The 15,473-nt window shown below is 40.4% G+C and overlaps 1 long non-coding RNA gene and 1 pseudogene across 1 annotated transcript in view; both read right to left on the bottom strand.

Annotated features, from left to right (window-relative positions):
- The window catches only part of LOC143434519 (uncharacterized), a 34,200-nt gene that overhangs the window by 13,541 nt on the left and 5,186 nt on the right, over nucleotides 1-15,473 (bottom strand). The window contains exon 2 of the long non-coding RNA XR_013104029.1: nucleotides 6,543-6,698. This is a non-coding gene — a long non-coding RNA (uncharacterized LOC143434519). The remainder of the gene's footprint in view (nucleotides 1-6,542; nucleotides 6,699-15,473) is intronic.
- On the bottom strand, nucleotides 2,449-4,396 carry LOC117720848 (retinol dehydrogenase 11 pseudogene; annotated as a pseudogene).

The raw sequence follows: 15,473 nt of genomic DNA, 5'->3' as shown, positions 1-15,473 counted from the left end.
AAAAAAAAAAAAATCCATGGGGAGGTGTAGTGAGCCTATAATCCCAAGCAAAGGAAGACAAAGATAAGAGAGAAAGAAGCTAGGAGGGTTGGGGGCAGCTTGCTGGCCACCTAGTCCAGTGATAGTGCAAGGAAGGAGGAAGAGGAGGAGGAGGGGCTATCAATACAGCCAACCAGTAAACTCAGGTGCACTGAGAGAATATGTCTCAAAACACAAAGTGGATGCCCACTCCTGATACACACAAAAGCAAATATATGAGTATGGGAAACCTGGATTTGAAACAGAGACCCCTTGCTCTGCAGTCAAATCCAATCCTCTACGCCTGATGGATACCACCTCCTGCTTATATGGTGTTTAGTTAACACCTTTTACTCCTAGAGCCCTACTATATCCCTTATAACCTATTTATTGACACTACAGGGTGGAGATCTCAGGAGCACCAAGCCTGACTCAAAGAAAATCTATCTTCTGCTGTGTACCCAAAGACAGGGTCACTTTACTGGAAGTCCTACAGCTGTGTCCTCTCCACAAACCCCCAGGGCCAGCTAGTGCCTCAAGGAGCTTTGATCTATTTGCTAGAATGGTCCTTAGAGTCAAAGCCAGCACCCATCATGATAAAGACTTAGAAATAGAAATTGCATAGGACTGAGGTTTCTTTGTCATGTCACACATGATGACAAAGCCAAGCCTGACCCACCTGGGCCAATACATAGAGTTCATGGCACTTCTATGTAACTACAGACAAGGACATATGAGGGCAGCCCCAATTTTTCTCTTCAGTTAATATAGATAAGTATGATGGACAATGAGCTCCTCAAAGAAACAGTCAAAGGCAGATCTGGAATCTCCAGAGTGTGAAAGGACAGATACCAACATAGATCACAACCAGGAAACACTACCAGCAACAAACCCCATTTAACTCAGATCTTCCGGGCAGTGGGAAGAGCCATACCCCATCTAAAAACAGTTCCCTCAGTACCTACCATGCTACCCCCTAAGTCAAACAAGAGCTTGTTCTCTCTCTCTCTCTCTCTCTCTCTCTCTCTCTCTCTCTTTCTCTCTCTCTCTCCTCTTAAGTTTCTTCTTCTACTCACAGAACTCTCCTTTAGAATCCTAGCTACCTTCTCATGAGGTGAGCCAAAAGCCTCTTTTCTGCTTATCCAGCCTGAGAGATGGAGGGATGCTGCCTTCTGTGTGGAATTCTATAGGGCCATTGAAGTTTTCTGGTTCTCTCCCATCAGCAACAGGATACACACACTGCAAGCATCGTGGAAAGGATATTTGAGGCTGTGAGAGTTTAAAGAACTCCATGGAAGCAGGGGAGGCAGGCTGCAGTCTGTGAGCAGGAAGTGAGGGCTGAGCAGTAGAAGCCCCGGGGCCCAGCACAGCAGCACTGTGAGAGAGAAGTGTTTCCTAGGGAAGAGCCTCAAGCCCCATAGATAGGAGCCATCAGTAAGAGACGGCTGTGTCATACCAGGAAGGAGAAAGAGCTCAGATCTTAAGGACAAATGAGAACCCAGGAGAAAGAAAACCAACCCTAGGACCTTCAGCTGACTGATATGTTCATCCCTGTGTTTGTAGTTTTCTTTTCTTTCTCTTTTTTCTTTTTGTAATTGAAAAGAACCTTTATTTTCATTGACAGGTGAATATAAATTAAGTAAAATATTAATTCTATTAGCCACTGCATTTTCAAAAGCTTTCCAAAATAACCATAAACTAATTTTTGAAATACAGTTTATTGGTCAGAACAAGCCCATAAAAATTATTAATTTAAAAATATTAGAAGTTAAAGATTGTGGTCCTATCAGTCTCACATATTCAAGCTTAAAATATAATTGTCAGCCCACAGAAATGGCAAACTCCCTTAGAACAGCATCCTCCAAACAAGTGACAGGAGCGTGAGAGATTCCCAACACCCTTTGTCTGTATTGCTTTCAACAAAAGCTCCCCAAATAAAGCACAGAATTTTAATAAATTGAAGCTATGTCTACTTTCTTTTTCAGTGCTGGGACCAAACTCAGGGCCTCACACATTCCAGGACAGCACACATCTCCAATCTCAAAATTGATTTTTTTTTTTTTTTTTTTTTTTTTTTACAAAATTACTTATATGAGTGCCTGCATGTGTATCTGCACCACATTCCTGCAGTGCAGGTAGATAGGTTGTCAGATCCTCTAGATCATCTGTAACGTAGGTTACAGATGGCTGTGGTTACCATGTGGGTCCTAGTAATTAAACCAGGGTCCTCTGGAACAGCAGTCAGTGTTAAGCCATCCCATCTCTACACACACTCCTGAAACGGGCATCTTGTTAAGCTAACGTAAAAGAAAATGCTCTGAAAGATTATGAACTATAACTACCAATCCTTAGGATAACATTTCTAAATAGAGACTTGGTTTCACTCTTGTGCTTTGGGTGTTTTCTTGCCACACTGCTTGGTGATTAAGATAGTGTGCCTTCTACAGCTGTCAATCACTGCTTGGTGATTAAGATAGTGTGCCTTCTACAGCTGTCCATCACTGCCTTTCAGCTGTGGTTTTAGATCCTTGGCTGACCCCTTCATTATCATATGTTGCCTCCTAGGATTCTTCTTCTAAACTTCTTCCCTGCAGCATCTGTGCTTCTCAGTGACCGATTACAACACAGATAGCCTCTCCCTCACTTTGCAACTGTATGAATGCACAAGAAGACACACAAAGCTGACACAATGACAACAAGAAGGCCTTTCCTTTTCTAGTTTCCTAAGAGAAACTAAGGCAGACTTCCATGGGCTGGGGTCAGTAACTGACCCCAGTGACCTATTGTCTCATAACGTTCCTTTCATTACCTCCTTACTAGGCTGAAAAACAGCAGGAAGATGACAGTTTGGCTTTATTTTTATTTCTGCCCTTCCTTCAAGTTGCACAAACTTCGTAGAGAAGGAAGCTCTTCTGTGGTCTGGACATAGAAAAGTGTTTCGGTAGCAAAAGCTTCAGACTGCCAGATTTAGCAAAAACTTCCCTGAAGCAGGGCCACAAAGGCCTGCTCTTGAGCCAGGTCACTGGACTCCTGAGGTTTGGCTGAGGTTTCAGTGGAGCTTTTCAAGGACAGGATGTTTGATCGGGAGGAGCTCCATCTAATCTGCATTGCCACACACCAATCTTCACAGGGCTCCCATGCTCCTAGGGAGGAGCAGCTTCCAAAGGAAAACAGAAGCTGTGTAGGTCACACGAAGGTCCTCTGTCTTAGTTGGTGATACCACTAGAAACGCTGACAGAAGCAGGAGCAAAATCAGTCAGTACAAACTCAAGGGGTTTAGAGGAGCCTGGCAGTGTACTGGGATTTAACTGCATGCCAAGCAAGCAAGGCTTGAAGTTCTGCACTCTTCTTGTTCAAGGTTTTGACCACTTTGAAGAATAATCATCATCTCCTCCAATCTTCTTTTGAGTCCAAACCATCACTTACCAATCCATAGGGAGGCCCAGCAGGTCACAGCTGACATCCCACGGCCACACGGCTATTGTCTCATTGTGAGCTTGGCTAGAGACCCATCCATGCCAAGTGGCAATCACTGACATGCCTGCCACTGAGGCTCTGGAGACCTTCTGTTACAGCACAGTACCAGCTTGTCTGGGCTCTCTGTTGAGGGGTCTTGATGAAAAAGAAGAAAAGCTGCCAAATCTGTCTCATAAAAAAAGAGTGCCAAATCAATCCAGAATGGACTGTGCCAGGGTGGACAGAATATGTTGTCACTCTAGAGCCTTTCAGCCTCCTGGCCAGCTCCTTAGTGAAGACAATGTTGGCTGGTTTGCTGTGGCAGTAAGAGACCTGCACTGTAGAACTTCTCACCCTGCAGGCTATGGAAATGGATCCTTCCAAGGTGGTGTACCAAAAAAAAAGACACACTGGCTACTCTTGGTGGGCTGATTCCCTCAGCTTCTCTAGCAGCAAATGGATCAAAAGGAAGGGACTCAGGCGGTTGACTCCAATGTGCATCAAAGCCACCTGCAGTCTTAGAGTAGGGGCAGGCACATCATCATGCCTGAATTATTGAGTAGAATGTGCAGATGCTTTTCCTCAGCTAAGAATTATTTTTCAAAAGCTTGAATGGACTTGGTATTAACTAGGTCCAGTTTCCAGGACCTGACTGTTCCCTGTGGTGGCTTGGATATCATTAGACACCAGTTCCCCCCTTTTGCACATCCCAGCAAACTAAATACACAGGGCTCCTCTTTGGGCCAGGTCTTTAGCTGTTTTCTTCCCAATGCCTGTGTTAGCACTGGTGACTATGGCTACCTTCCCAGGACGCTGGACATTAATTAGATGTGCACACCCCTCTGGACAGCATTTTCCTGATTTTTGGCATACTCAAGTACAGGATGAAGGGAAGAGAGTGCAGTAGCAAGAACCCAACCATCTCAGCACCACTGAAGCATAGTGGAAGTTGAAACCTACACAATGCCCTAGGCTCCTGGCTTTTTTTAATAAAAGAACCATTTTAAAGATTTATATTATTCTATGTATATGAATGTTTTTGTCTGTGTGTGTGTGGTGTCCTCAGGGGCCAGAAGAGAGCATCAGACCCCATGAAACTATAGAGTTCCAAATATATATGCTGGGAATTGAACCCAGGTCCTCTAGGAAAACAGCTAGTGTTCTAACCTCTGAGCTGTCTCCCAACCCTGTGCACAAGAACACCAGAACTTTTGCCTACTCATGATGTGAAGTCATTTTAAGGTTGATACCTTAACTGACTGTTTTCTTTATGGTAATGTGTGGTCTTTGTTCAGTTTAAAAATATCTTTTTATAATTTCCTGTATTATCCTCTAAACCTGGTTGGGTTGACTGTCACTGTGTTCCAAAACTGTCTTTAGTATGTACTGTGAAGTAGAGGTCAGGATTCAACAAGCTTCTTTTCTTTCTATGTGGGCCCAGTTGCCACTCCCTCTGTTAGACAGCTCCGTCTTCCTCAGCTTCCTTTAGTGCTCTGCAAACTGCTTATGTCATCAACCACTGTCTATATGAAATTTTTGTCACCATGACAAATACCCAAGAGAAACAACTGAAGAGGAAGGGTATATGTCTACTCATCTCCTTTAAAGATCTCCAAGGGCAGGAGGCTCCACTGTTTTAGGCCCACAACAAGGCACAAGCTCCACGAGGAAGGGTATGATAGATAAAAGCTGTTCAGGATACAGCGTCCAGGAAGCAAAGAGGGGAACAGAAAGAGCCAGGCACAAAATACCATTCAGAAGCACCCTTCCTACCCTAGTTTTGAACTGGTGGTCAGAGTTGTCAAAGAGACTCCCCAAACATTGTAAGCAATTGCTGTAGCCCTTGGTTTCCTCCCAAGAGGTGGAAAGCATGTCCCTATTGCCAAAGACATCCTGTATTTCAAATACAGGAGCCTGAAGACCTGAGCAGGATTTGACCTGAATGTTTCCTTCCTGAGGACTAACTTTCATAGTTTTCAGAGTCGGTAACTAAAAGGCACCATACAAGATTCCAAGGGATGGAAGCAACCAATAGTCCAGGATGGTTTTGTTTGTTTGGTTGGTTTTGGTTTTGGTTTTTGAGACAGGGTTTCTCTGTGTAGCGCTGGCTGTCCTGGAACTCACTGTGTAGCCCAGGCTGGCCTCGAACTCAGAAATCCGCCTGCCTCTGCCTCCCAAGTGCTGGGAATAAAGGCGTGCGCCACCACTGCCCGGCATCCAGGATGTTTGATGTGATACAACCATGAAGTCTCATCACCCAGGCTGCCTAACCACAACCTGAACAAGGACAACACCAATAGACATGTAACATGGAAGGGGGAAAGCTCACATAGCCTCAATTCTACACAAAGAACTACAAGCAACTAAGGAATGATGTGAGCAGGAGAAATCGTCCTCCTGAGGGACGAGCACACTAATTGTTTATCCGATACCAAATGGTCAGCCCTGAAATCATGTACAAACAAGGATTATTATATAGACTGAGTAGTTTATATTTAGAAGTGTGTGTGTGTGTGTGTGTGTGTGTGTGTGTGTGTGTGTGTGTTTGAACAACTACAGAAAAAGAGGCCATAATTTGAGAGATAGCAACGGGGTACATAGGAGGTGTCGGAGGAGAAAAGGGAAAGGAAAAATGTTTTAATTATGTTATAATTCCAAAAACAAAAAATATTTACAAAAACTGCAGTAACTTACTTCCTCCAGCTAGGCCCCACGTTTTAAAGTTTCTACTGTCTCCCAACATAGATCCACCAGCTTGGGGAGCTGGGAGGAACCAAGTCTCCAACACATTAATTAGCCCTTGGGGGCATTTAAGCTTCAAACCTTACTGAGAGGAGAGGATTCTTCCTAATGGGACTAGCCTGAGCCTTTGAACTTCTGCCCATCTTTAGAGAGGCCCACCTTCCCTTCCTTTCTCTTGAATGAGCTTTGAGTTCTGGTTCAACACATCCTTCTCTATTTCATCCAAGTCCTAAATGTTTTTGGTTACTGTACTTATAGCTTTTAGGAACTATTTGTACAATTAAACACATACAAACACAAACATAATTCCAGTATCTCTTACTAACTTGCATCTGTGCTTTAGACAAATTCAGGGAGAATCCACATATTTCTGGTAACTCAGTCTCCAGCCCACAAGTCTTCTGTCTTCTTGATATTTGCTTCATCAGTTTCTTCCCAGAAACTTTCGTAGTTGCAGACATTTTTGTGTAATTTTTGCTCATCTGTGATTAGGAGGAATAACAATTAATTTTATCAATTTGACTAGATTTAAAATCACCATGGAAACAGAGATCACTGTATATTCATGAAAGTGATTCCAGAAAGGTTTAAACTGGGGAAGGAAGACCCAGCCTGAGCAGGTCCTGGACTCAGTGAAAAGGAGGCAAGGAGCTGAGAGGCAGCATCCATCTCCTTCTGCTTCCTCATGATGGGAGCAATGTGACCAGCCATTCATGCTTCTGCCACCAAGCCTTCCTGACCACGGCAGACTATGTCCCTCTTAAAACCGCAGGACAAAATAAATCCTCCCTGAAGGTGTATTTGCCAGGTATTTTTCACAACAATATGGAAATTAACTCATACAGAAGGTTAACATTTTATGTTATTCTAAATGGAATTTCTGCCTTTTTCCAGTTTCTTGTTGGTACACTGAAATATAAACACTGATATAATGATTTCTTTGAATCCAGAAACATTTCTGGAACAGTTAATCTCCTAATCAGTGTGCCTTTGATGTCTTTTTAAGTTCTACATATACAATCACATTGAAGTGACTTGTCCTGACTCTATTTTGTGTCTGCTTAGACACTTTTCAGCTCTCTATGCCCCCAATAGCGATGTCTGCCTTGGAACACATTTGGCATAGCCCAGATGTATTAGCCAAAATAATGTTATACAAACCAAACATAAGCTAAAATAAATGAAAAGGATATAAGATACAATTGTCATGCTGTGTCTGAAATAACTGTTATGTTTTGCCAAAACAAATGTAACAGTAACTGTGACCTTCGCCTAAGGTGGATATAATTGTGGGTTTTAACTTTTAAAATGTTGTACCTCTAAGCTTTGGTGCCAAGAGTCTAAGGCATTATCCCACTGTTGGCTATCAGCCAAAGGAAAAGAATGGACTCTAATTTGACCTTATGTGTGTGGTGGTCTGCAACATTCTCACCTATACTATTCTCTCCTTAAAAGCATAGATTGTTTATTTTTATCAACTCCTTTCTCCTGGGCTAAGACCTTCATTTATCAAAGATTAGATGTAGTTACAATAAATATTTTCATCTTGTTTGAGTTTCAATGGAAAACTTTCAATATCCTACAATTAATAGGATTTATTTTATGTTTAGAGATATTCATTGGAGCACACTTGTCCTAATTAGCTAAGAGCATCTAAAACCATGAACATGTGTTCAATCTTCTTCTGTATTAATGGTAAGTGATTTTTTTCCCTTTAATCTGGTGTCCTACTTAGGGTTGTTTCAAAAATAGATCTTGTCACTTGAAGAAGTAGTTAGTTTGTGAGATGAATGTAGGAACCACTTTTCTAGAGTGGGTGACTCACGCTCAGAGAAGGCACCAGTTTGAAAATAGCATTATTCTCCTGAAGTTAAAGACATCATTTGTTTCTCAAATGTTTGACATTACAAGTGGTGAAACTCTGTGTGCAATGGGGCTTTGATGCATGTGTCACTGAAGCCCCTTTCTTCATTTTCTGGGTCTGAACAGCCCATTTTTTAAAAAAGAGAAGAGTGCTGGCACCAATCACTATTGTTGTGTCCCAACCTGTCTGGCTCATCATGCCTGGTAGTGTTAGTTTTATGAAATCAGGAGCATCAGCATCTGGGGTACATATTCCTGTCATCATATCTATGGGGCAGATTGTTTCTTTTCTTAATATATAGTGCTTCTTTGTCTCTTTCACTATTTTAGCTTAAATATGTGTATTCCAGGTGCTTTCTATGTCCATTTGCTTATATAATTTTCTGTTCTTTCACTTTCAGTCTGTGTGGGTCTTTGCTAGTGAGGTGTGTTTCCTGCTGACTAAAACCAGTTGGCTCCAGTTTTTAATTTAGCTGGTCTACATGTTTTTAAACTGAAGATTTAAGATCATTTACAGTTAGGATTGCCATTGAGCTTTATAATTCCTGAAATTTTGTCAGATTATTTTCCTGGTTGAGACAAGCACTGTTTGTAGGTTTGTTTGTTTGCTGCCTTGTTCAGTGAAAGAGTGTCATGGATTAAGAAAAGAACATGTTTGGTTCCTTCCTAATCCATTCTTGTTTCCAGTCATTCTTCTCATCACACTTCTTTCCAGCCCTTTAATGTTTGCCACTGTCTTTCCTCCTCACTTCTGGGTAGAATTCTTTCAAATATCTTCCACAGTGCAGGCTACTGGTCATGAATTGCTTTAGTTTGTGTTTATCTTGAAAGTTCTTTCCCCTGTGTCCTTTTATTTCTTAGCATATTTGTATTCTTATATTTAGATTTGTCTCTCAGAAACAAAAATATGTAGTTGATTGACTTTATTTTTAATCTATCAGCTTATTTGTCTTTTAACTTGGCATTTCATGTATTACACTTAATTTTAATGTTGAAAATTGGCTAGCTTTTCTATCTTCTTCATCTTTTAGGATCTCATTTATTTTTTATTTCTTTATTGCTTTTGTTGGTTTTGAAGACTATAAAAAGAGAATTTCAGAATTTTGAGATAAAGTTTACATCCTGGAATAGAGTTAGTAAAAACTCACAGGTTGGTGCTAAAGAGATGGCTCTGAGATTAAGAGCATTTGTTGCTCTGATGGAGGAGCAGATTTCCTAGTAGCCACATAAAAATTCACAGGACATATGACACTTTCTTCTGACCAAGCATGCATGTACTGCACATATATACATACATGCAGGCAAAACATTCAAAGACATAAAATTAAGTAATTAAATCTATTTTTTAAAAAGCCCAGATGTCCACAGATCACATTAATTCCACTGCCCCGAGGGGTCACCTGGCACACTAAACACCTGGTTGCTTGGTGTGTGGTGACAGAAACTAGAGATAGAGTTTACACAAGGAAACCACAAAGCCAGTATACTCTTGAGAATAGCTGGACGTCCTAGACCAGCATATGCATGGAATAGAAAAACAGAGCCAAATAACAGAGCAGTTTCCCTGGCTAAGCTGAGACTGTGCACAGTAGATATTGGATGATAGGGAAACAATCAAAGGCAAACCCTTCTCTCTCTCTTATTTTCTGAAGTAGAAGACAAAGTTGGGTCCTGCTTCCCTGGAGGAAGAGTGAGATGAAAAAGGAGGGGAGAAGAGGGAAGAAGACTGTGGGTGTCCTTTCCCTACTAGGAAAAACCGAAATGATTTCACTTTCTGTAGGAACATTGAAGAGAAACAGGTGGATAGTGGCTCCTATGAGGCAATACTAGGTGCCACATATGTGACTAGCCCCCTTCAACTATAATTTCCATCACAGCCCAGTAAATCAGGCTCATTTGAAATGAGGTTCAAAACTACAAGTTCAGTGACACAAGCTGTTGTTTGTAAGAGATCACTCAACTTTGACCCAGAGTCTACATCCTTATTTCACAACACATTCCCTCATATGGCTCAATCCAAAACCAGCAACTCCACCACCCCTCAGCAACCTCCTGTCTTCATAAGTGTTTTGTCCCAGCTATGTGGGGTTTATTTTATTTCCTTAGAAGTCAATTGCTCTTCTAGCTCCTGGAAATAATATCTTGTACTCTCCTTCCTAAAATAAATAAATAAGCAAAGAGTCTGGGGTGTCCAAGCTGAAGGGTAACGAATGGTATGGCTCAGGGTGAGATTCACTGTTTCTTTCGGTAAGACAAGATACTTAGCTGATTGTTGAAGTCTCAGCTGACTATGGAGTTGAGCACTCTCCCTGCTGGTGCTTCACACAAACCTGGGAAGATGGAGATCAGAGACCGTATCACCCAACTAGAAGGTCAATCAGCTTCTTAGAGCTGTGGTCAGAGCTCACCAGAAATTCGGTGTCTAAAAAATTTATTATTTCATAGCTCTGAAAGCAAACAGTTTGGAATAAAGCCATTGATCAACAGGGCCTTCCACCTCCTGGTGGATGCTGGCAGTCTTTGGCCCATCTCATCTTACAAACATAACCCCCATCTCTGGCTATATGCCCACAACATTCTTTCCTGTGTCTTCTCTCCTCTTCCTATATAAACACCAACCATATTGGATCAGAGCCATCCTACCCAAGTATGACTCAACTTGGTTATAACTGAGTGACCCAAATTCTAGCTAGGTCACATTCACCAGGAATAGGGTTGTATTTTACAGATTCAGGTCTCCTCAGACATGAAGAAATAGCTATGAGTTACTGGAGTCTTCAATGTGCTGCCAAGAGTTAAAAGTGCCAATTAGTGGGTTTAATACACTGGGATTAGAATGAAGCAGCATTTAGCTGTACTCAAGAGGTCCCTGGTTCAAAGTCACATCACCTTCTTTACTTTAGGGTTTTGTTTTGTTCTTGTTCTTCCACAAAAGAAGGCTGTAAAAGTAGCGATCAACTCAGGGAATAACCGTGAATTATCAGCAAAGATGAAATTAAAGTGTAAAGTTACCATAGAAGATTATCTGTAATGTGAATTCTGGAATTTTAGTTTCTCTTAAAACCACAGAAATATTATAAGAATATGTTTTTGTTTTAATCCCAGGTGTGGGGATACGGGGCTGACTATGAAACCAGGGATCGGGGATGGAGGGGTTATAAAGAGTCAGAGAAAGAACCCACAAAGTAGCAAAGACCAATTACAAGTGGCACCTCAACATGTGGCATGAAAATTAAGGATAAAAACAGGAGTCTCATTTCAAATGCTGCAGAAAAAACAACAAAGATGAAGGAATGTTTATTTTTTTCAAGACACAAAAAGAAAAATTTATTGCAGCTGCTACTGCTGGGATTTCCACCACCACCATAACCACCCGGCTTTGCTCCCAGAGGGGATTTTCTGATTTTTTTTTTTCTTTTTCTTCTTCCTATATTCTGTTTCAGAAAAGGTTGGAAAAATGGCTGAGCTGTTGGAAAAACTGTAGGTGGGAATGGAGGAGCCCGAATAACAAAAAAAAAAAAAAAAAAAAAAAAAAAAAAAAAAAAAAAAAAAAAAGAAAGAAAGAAAGAAAGAAATGGCTGAAATGGGAAAACGAAAAGGTTTGTTTGCTCTGCTCTCTCATTTCTGAAATGGTTGCAGAGTTGGCTGTGCAACTGAAAAGGTTGTGGGTGGAAGAGCACTAGAGAAGAGAGAACAAAAACGTTCAGTCCCAGTGACTGAGCAAGAGAGCAGGAATTTCCCTGCAGGAAAAAAGAGGGAAAGAAACTGTGCCAGAGTCTGGGAAAATCTGAAAACTAGAATGGCAATCTGATGAAACAGCCCACTAGAAAGAAAGGGTTAATCTCCAACCAACTGCACCACCAGGGTTAAAGGAAGGGTGGCTCAGAGTTACAAGATCGCCATCAGCTTCCCCAGTATTTATACAGCATATGTCTGCTAAATGTGTGGGAAAAGGTTATGACAAGACAGGATGTCATCCTAAAGAAATGATAGATCTAAGACATTTTAAAGAAGCCATGATTTCATATAGGATGCATTCACCTTATGTGAAACAAATTAAAATAAATGCCTGGACTACTCAAAACAGAATTATTCCCCAAGACTGGAAAAGATTGGTAACAGCTTTACTGCAGTCTGGTCTGCGGTTGCAATGGTTAGCATGGTGGAGAGACAAAGCCACGAATACTGAACAGCAAAATAGAGTAAGGGGAATTAATACAGTAAAAGCCCAGTTGCTGGGAGAAGGTCAGTACTCTGATATACAGGAACAGATTAAATTTGATGACGTGACTATCGAACAATGTCACATAGTGGTTTTAAGAGCTTAGGGACAAAGTTGAGGATCCTGGGAAAAGTTCACTTCATTTACAAAGATTATACACGGTTTCAGAGAAGCCTTCACTGATTTTTTTCTTTTTAGAAAAATTAATCTCAGCTAAATCTTCAACATAAATTTTTATTAATCTAAAATAGAAGTTCATGGACACCTGTCCTTCATTGGGGTGGGCCAAACACTGTCTTGTAAATGAAGACATTTAGCTAAAAAAATGTTGTCTATTAAAATGTTCAAAATGAGCCTGTAAAAGCAAAACTGATGATTCGTATGACAGAATATATTTTATAGGTAAAAAAAAATCCACATGTATAAACTAAATTTTAGAGCCATTTTCTTTAATACTAGAAATCTAATAATCTTAAATCCTTATATTTTTTAATATTTGTGAACCTGATTTTCCATACTCTTTTTCTTTCTGTTTATATCTTTAAATTTTTATCCCATGAGATTGAAATATTTTTCTAAATAAAAATGTGTACTTTTTAATGACACTTAATGCATAAACATCAAGAATTCTACCAAGAATATAGATTATACCAGAGTATATCACACTGTAATTTATAGGAAGAATGTTTGAGGAAGAAAATAAACTGGGCTTTTTTACTATCACCTTGCAAGAACAGGATAGGGAAAGATTTGCTTTCATAGCACCTACTTATAGAAATGCTCAACCTGTTAAAAGGTATCAGTGGAAAGATCTTCCACTGGGAATGTTAAACAGTCCAATTTTATGTCAATATTTTGTGCAACAACTGCTAGAAATAATTCATAGGAAATTTTCTCAATCTCTTATTTATCGTTGCATGGATTATATTTGTAACCACAGGCTTTCCACCTGTGCACAAGTTCCCCAAAATAATGACTCTATGACTTATTTTTTCTGGATAAATGCATAGGCCAAAAACTTTAGCTTGTTCCCTGACTAGCTCATAACTTAATTACCCATTTATTCTATTCTATGTCTCACTATGTGATTGATTTTGATCACCTCTCCTACGTTTCATACAACTGTCTCCTTCAGCATTGGGGCAATTGCTCTTGTACCTGGGTCTATCCCAGAAATCCTCTCTGTGTACCAAATTTCCACTTCCCTATTTCCTGCCTAAGTTAATGGGCCAACAGCATTTTATTGACAGACAACACTTCCATACATTGCACAAAAGATTCTTTCTATGTATATTTTGTTAGTTGATTCTGACATGCATATTTTATAGAAAATCTTTAAGGAACCACAAATTCTGCCATGCTGGGGGTTACAGATTGCTCCTGAAAAACTACAGAGAGAAGATTGTATTTGGGTTATAAAATAAGTCAACACAAAATTCAACCACAAAAGGTACAAATTAGAGATCATTTGAAATCTCTTATTCATTTTCAAAAATTAATGGGTTATATTAATTGGCTACAGCCCACCATTGGATTAACTACTCATGAGTTAAGTAATTTCCTTTTCAAACAATATAAGGAGTTTCAAAGTTAAACAGTCCAAGATGTCCATTCTCATTCAAACTACCTCACCCAGCAATCTTATTATCAGATAAAAGACACAGACAAAATGTATTGTTGGAAATAGTGTTACTCCCTAGAATTAAAATGAAGAATTCTCTGGGAAAATACCATTGTAAGGAGAATCTCTTATAAGCATCACCTGTCAAAAAAAAAAAAAAAAAAAAGCCTATGGCCAATGAGCTGAGGCAAGAAATTGGAGGTGGGACACTGGCAGCCAAGAGAGAGGATTCTGGAAAATAGTGAGAGGCCCAAGAGATTCACCCTGGAAGATGTGACCAGATGGACCTGAGCACAGGTAACCAGCCATGTGACAGAATGTAGATTAGAATATATGGGATACTTTAAGTTTCTATCTAGTCATAGCTGAGCTTAACTATATGGCCAAGGTATTTCTAAATATATTTTGAGTGTTAGTCTATTTTCTGGGAGCACAGGGCTGGGAGGAAAAAAACTGACCAAACGTTTACATACAATTCTACATTTCTATGCACAGGCACCAAACAAATAAAGGGAGAAATAGACAAGTGTATAATCCTGAGATTTTTAACACAGTTCAATAACCAAAAGATAAACAAATGATAATATATAAAAGGCACATATAACATGATCAATAACAGTCTCTGACCATAGAGCAAAATTAAACAACAAACTCTTCTATAAAACCTTCATCATGGGAGATTCCAAAGTCTTTTAGGTGATCTCATAGATAGAGAAGAAACCCATAATGAAAATCAGAAAGTATTTTAAATTCCAGCTCTTTTTCATATGAAGAAATGGGCAGCACAGTTTATCACTGACAGAAACTAGCTGTTTCATTCGAGCAAGATAGTTAGTAGTCCACTAAAAGCCAAGTCACTGAATGTCCAGGTAACAAAATGCCAAATATGTAGAAAGTTAAGCCCTCTGAACAGCAATGTACTGAACAGCCAACTTGAATTACTGAGGTTTTGTTAGGAGCCATGCTGCGTTTGCTGAAGTAGCTATACGCTCGCCATTAGAAGATGGCGCTGGCTTCCTGTTCCTGGTTCTTCTTGGCCTTGGTGTCTGCAGCTGTGCGCACGAGTAGGCGCGAATTTTCCCCGCTGATAGTACTATCAGTGGATATGTAAATGAGACCCCAGTCTATAAGCCAATGAGGACAGATCATGTCTCTTTGATAGTATATAAGTCAGTACATTCTGGGGCTTGGGGTCCTTCCTTTGTTCTCCATCTTACATCCTTCTAACTAAAAGAGCTGTAACAATAAAAGACGCTGTCAGAAGAATCTTGAGTGTGACGTGCTCCTTATCGGCGAGGTAGCATGTCGCATTGTGGTGCCGAAACCCGGGAGTGAACTCCGAATGCCCCCGAGGATCGTCTACCTTGAAGGACCCTGCTTAGCTCGCAGAAACAAGATTCAGAACTGATGGTGCAGTAAGTCTAGACACTTTTCTGTAAGATATGGTGGATCCTATGCTTGGCCTTGCTTTCGCTATCCCTGCCTGGGCGGTGGTTGTTCTTGTGTTTTGCTTTTGCCTTAATTGGCATATTAAGGGACAGGAGTGTACAT

The sequence above is a fragment of the Arvicanthis niloticus genome, chromosome 15 (assembly GCF_011762505.2).
Source record: "Arvicanthis niloticus isolate mArvNil1 chromosome 15, mArvNil1.pat.X, whole genome shotgun sequence".
Classification (NCBI taxonomy): domain Eukaryota; kingdom Metazoa; phylum Chordata; class Mammalia; order Rodentia; family Muridae; genus Arvicanthis; species Arvicanthis niloticus.
Note: the sequence above shows the minus strand (reverse complement) of the source record. Positions and strands in the feature narration are given on the sequence as shown.